Below are 5792 nucleotides of genomic sequence, written 5' to 3' on the forward strand. Positions count from 1 at the left end.
GAGTCTATTCTTACTGAACGCGCATTTTCAGAGTACTCATCGTGCAGTAAGACCTTGCTTTTTGCAATGGGCCCATATTCCCAAGTGCGCTATAATACATCACGGAGTTTGCATAGCAGGCAAGTCAGTAGTTTCACATTTGCAATTCATAGCAGCTGCCCCCACACGCCTGCTCCATGGAGTAATAGACTCCCGTCATTGATGAGTCCCCGGGGTGTGCAGAGTGAAATCCTTTCTCACGTCTGCATCGATCGGCCCGAGAGTCCTACCTGATTTACATTGACAAGAGCACAGGGGTCCAAATGAAAGTAAGCATGTTTTCCAAATTGGAAACACAAGGGACACTTCGCTCTGCAAACAGACAGCTGGGAAGGTAAACGCTGACATTTACAGGCTGTGGTAGAAAGCTGACTTTGCTGCTTTTCTGGCTTTTTCCTTCAGTGGTCACTTTAACCAGAGTGTGTTCTCAGGTTTCGAGGATCATTTAAAAATAGTTTGGTTTAGAAGAAGCAAAAGACATCCAGTTTACATTATGAGGAGACTCTTGAGTAGACATGAAGACATTTATCGAAGGTTCGTTTTGAGCTTTAAAATGTTCTATTCACTTTATTTATTGTTTTAATATGATGGTTTTAGTTCTGTGAACTAGCCATAAAAAAAACTGAACATCGAGATAAAATATCTTTGGGCTCGCATGTTAAAAAAAATGTTTGATCAGAAAGTAAAACATGTATTTGGACCTTTCTATAAGGATAAAGGAGAGGCGATTTAAAAAAGGTTTGTTGTCTTCATTTTGGCCACTTTGGTGCAGCAAAAGAAGCTGTAAACACAACACTGTCACGTTGTTACCTTATACCATCTTAATGAGTTGTTTGATATTTGCATATCTAACAGAAACTGAGCATCATTTGCATTTATGCTTGTGTCGACCTTATGAAAGTAAGTCCAATACTTCTCTCTTGTTGTTCAGTTTTGTTCTCCTCCAACTCCTGAGTGATATATCTGTCTCGTTAGCTGCTAAATGCTCTGATGTGTTCTCCAGCTAGTCTTTAACTGTGCCTGTCGGCCGTTTGATGCTAGATAGTTGGTGTCTTTAGAGTTTAGAGCTGCTGAAAACAGCTGCCTGCTGCTTCTGGGAAATAGGAGGATATGAGCGTTGATTGTGAACGAACACCGTGAAGATATAGGCTAAAAAAACAAAACAATGACCTGAAAGATACTTCCTGTTATCATTACAGGCAACATGTTATGAGTTACACAGTGAATTGATCCATTGTTAAATATATAGTGTGCCATCTTTAAAATCTTCATCAACATGTGTACAGTACAATCATTCAAATGGTTAAAGCTCCACGTTTGGTCTGTTTGTTCAGAATAATAAGATCATGAGGTGAATCACTGCCCGCGCCAGGTTAATTCACAGTATGATACCGAGACCCACAACATATGGGCGGCAATAATGAGAAGCCAAATGAACAGATGGACTAAAACCCCCTCACATTCATGAGGTGTCAGGGCTTATTTAAAAAACAGTATCATAGGCTGGATGTTCGATTTTAAAAAGGCAGTGTTGGTTTTTAATTAGATTCGTTGAACTTTGATGGATGCAAAGAGTAAACCCATAGCCATTGTATGTTGAACAATCTAAAGGGAGTATTTTTCAAAGTCATGAGCGGACAAGATGACAAGGATATTAACTATTCCTCCCTCAAGGACGTATCAAGATCATGGGATGTCGTTATGACGTCACACACAGCCAGTTTGTTTTAAAGCAAAAACTTTCGTTTAAATTCATATTTGACAGCGGTTGGAACAGATGAGGTAGTGCAGCTGAAGTAATTGTGTTGTTATGCCGGCTTTCGCCTGGTATGAAAGCTGACAGGACGAGCAGCAGGGAAATGTGATCTTCAAGAATGTCAAGGGTTTTAGATTCACATAGGATCACAACAGATCTCAGGAAATGTCAATGTGTACAGACAAACATGCACAGGCTCTCACTCTCAGACAGACATACATCCACACACACACACACACACACACACATGCTGCCCAAACACACACACACACACACACACACACACACACACACAGGCTGACACTCCCACGCTTCCCAGGAAAAGCGTTCTCACTCAAAGCTGCACTNGTGCGTGCGTGCGTGCGTGCGTGCGTGTGTGTGTGTGTGTGTGTGTGAGATTCAGTATCCCCACACTGATTGGAGCTATTAAATCAATTTAGGACATGTGGAAAGGGAAGTGAAAGTGGCCGATTGAGTGGGGTATGTATGTAAACCATGAAGCTTTGTCCTGGTAAAAAAGATGACCGTATTATTTAGTCCTGTGAAAAGAAGCACATTTTAATGGTGTCTAAGTTACAGCTCTGAGGAGATTTTGAGTACTCCTTTTCTCCTTTGTCGCCTTTTTCTGTTTTGTTCTTTTGCGCTTTGCACCATTTTTTCAGGCTTTTCTTTGCATACACACTGCCATTTTTCACGGAAATTACTAATTTCAGTGTCTGAGAGATTCATGAAAACGCCATTTGTGCTGCTTACTCAAAAATAATGATCAGACAAAAGGTCATTTTCAGATGCAGTCGCTGTGTGTGTGTGCGTGTGTGTGTGTGTGTGTGTGTGTGTGTGTGTGTGTGTGGGGGTGTGTGTGTGTGTGTAAAAAAAATATTTTTTGTATATATATTTCTTGTAATCCACTTCAAATGATATCGTTAGTAAAACTTGGTCCCATTCGTTTGTAAAAAGTAGGAATACTTTAAATTATGCATGAACCCTGAGGCTAGGAAGCACTTTGATATCATCACTCCCTGTGAACACAAAACACTTTTTTTTTATCCAAAGGATGACAAGAAAAGAAAAGAAATACACACACTTAGAGGCCGATTTAAATATGCCATCTGATATTTATATTGACTTTGTTTTCAATTTGAAATGACTGGTTACATGTCTTTGAACTGATGAAATATTCCCATCCTCTAAAAAATATATATCATCAACCACTCTCCTGAGAGAAACCTTTCTTCTTGTTTTTACTTGAAATTACTTGAATTTAGTTGCATGCATTAAGATCAACTTTCTGAATCCACAAGCAGTAGAATCTCTTCTTTTCCAACCCCTGTCTGCCTGCAAACAATCTCCCTCTGCTGAGCACTGTATCTCCCTCAACAAGCAGCACATCAAATGAAACGGTAATACACTGCAGAGTCTGTTTGCTGCTGCGTGATGAATACCATTTTTTTTCATTTCAGATCTTATCTGCTGGGATTCTTGTTTAAACAACGTAAAAACACAGTCAATTCCCTAAGTTACATAGAGCCGATTAATATTTGAAAACTTTACTTTGAAGAGCTCTTATTGAAATACTTTTCATTTTTTACTTTTGATGAACAGACTTCAGACGCGTGCTGAATCTAAAACGTGGTGCGCAGACACCGGCAGTCGCACTGGGTGTAATGAATGTATACCGAGGAGCTAATTTCAGTTAGCTTCTGTGTTTTTTTTCTCTCCACCTCATTGCCATTCATATACTGCAGGTTTGATTGGAGGTAATGATATTCCCCTGCTCTCTGGAGGAGCAGAGGCCTCGCCGTCAGCACAATCCTCGCCTCGTGCTGACTCAAGCAGCCAAGAAAACTCCCGCAGCGGCGGGAATCCCTCGCAACCTCCGAGGGCCAAGAATTAGCGAGGAGCTGAGTTTGTAGCAAAGTCAGCTAAAATGGTTGTCCACAGGAACGGGGATGACTGCCAGCTGAATAACAATTATGTGTTGGTTTGTATCATTGCTATCCAGCACCGCCTCAGGGCTTTGTCTGACTCCTTCGTCAACACAGGTTGTAACTGTCAGTGTGTCAATTTCCTTCACTCAGTCTTTCTCCAAGTCTCCATCTGCAGCTTTATCTTTCTGCAAATATCGAACATAAACCTCAGCTTTACTCTTGCCCTCCTCCTCCTCCCTTCGTCGTGCTGTGAGTCAACGCTGACGAATGACAGGCATCTCCAGGTTTACCCATCGGTCTGATCTCCGCTGGCAGAGCCGCTGAGCAGCGACAGATCGATGACAAAGCCTGTCAGAACAGCTCACGGTTATTCAAGGCTAGATTGCATCTGAAAGGCCGTGCACCATGCGGTTAGTGATTTGAAGAAGTGGCCAGCAATCATCAGCTGACACGCGTCAATATCTTTCTTTTTTATGGCGCCTTACAGGAGGAACGGTAGAGTGATGTCACCAATCCCTGCTAGTTTGGCTCACAGGGTGCAGTCAAAGAGTCAAATATATTACATCTTATGTCTTTAACCACTTCTCCTTGACCTCATTGGAGAACGGCATGAGGTCAAGGAAAGATGTGAAGGAGAATTGATCATGACTTATGAAAAGAAAACCGCTGAGCTAAGAGAATCATTTAAGTAACATGGGACCTTTAATATAGGTGCATTCACACCGCAGTACTTTTCCCACAAAGGTTCATGAGAAATTAATTCATGAGAACTCTTTAGTTCTCATGAACTAAGTACAGATCGCGTTCACACTGGAATAAGTTCCTGGGGGTGAATTAGGCAAATGAAGCCGCTGACGTCACTTCTTCTTCTTCTGCTTTGGGTTTACTGGCAGGCCGCGAACAACTTCACGGCGTATACTGCCACCCGAAGTCCCCGGAGTTAGGGACTGGCAACCGCTCCACCGCTCCCATGTTTTCTTTTGTGTTGCCATAAGTTGGTCTCTCTGCGTTTGTGCGCTGGGCTAATGCTAATGCTAATAATGCTAATGCGAGGATAATAAAATGGCGGCTTCATAAAACCTTTTCAGAATTACGGGGCGTGGTTTGCATTCCGCCCAGCCAATCAGACATAGGAACCTTTTTCTCCCACGAAAGTACCTGCTCTCTAGCAGGGACGGAAAAGGGGGTAAAAAGGTTCTCATGAACTAATTTTAGTTCCGGATTTTTTTGGTGTGAACGCGACATTTCGGAACTTTATCGGAACTCAAGAGGGAAAAGTACTGCGGTGTGAAAGCGCCTATTGTTTGTGCTCTTTCAGTACAAGTACAACCTATAAGTCTGCCAACACACATACGGCTTATAGTGGGAGTTTGAGAAATTCCAAACAACAACATATTTTAACTACCGTAATTTTCGGACGATAAGTCGCGCCTTTTTTCCCATTTTTCGACCCTGCGGCTTATATAACGGTGCGGCTAATCTATGGATTTTTAAAGCTAACGGCCACTAAGACCTCCTAAATCTATGGATTTTACAGGTTACAGTCCACCACCTTTAACTCTATGGGCTCTATGGCCGGTCCGCGCCCCCCACCTTTAAGCGGCGGGCTCCAGCAGGAAAAGCTGGAGGCCGGAAAAGAGTGAGACAGGTAGCGCGGAAGAGTAAAAGTCGAACCGAGAGTGGTACGAGAGACAGAACGAGAGCAAGACAGACAGACATTACGAGAGCGAGACAGTTTGTCCCCGTACCACTGGTTGAAAACCACTGCGGTAGATCACTGCCGGTACGTGCGCTGGGAGCGCACCGTTTAAGTTTGAAAGTTGAAAAGTTTGTGTGTCTGAAACGCTATGTGATACAGTACAGTTTACACAGCACAGTGTTCTGTAGCTACTATTACACTAAATGCTAACACTTGAATACGTTATGCAAATATGCAACTTGTTTGTTGAAATGTTAATAAATGGGAGCTTCCTCAAACAGCCATCTCTTTCCCGACAATCCCCTCTGTGCACGAACCCTTACATATGGTAATTAAACATTAAAACACCTGCGGCTTATAGTCCAGTGCG

Source organism: Notothenia coriiceps, unplaced genomic scaffold (genome assembly GCF_000735185.1).
Source record: "Notothenia coriiceps isolate Sejong01 unplaced genomic scaffold, NC01 NC01_scaffold00000497, whole genome shotgun sequence".
In the NCBI taxonomy this organism is placed as follows: domain Eukaryota; kingdom Metazoa; phylum Chordata; class Actinopteri; order Perciformes; family Nototheniidae; genus Notothenia; species Notothenia coriiceps.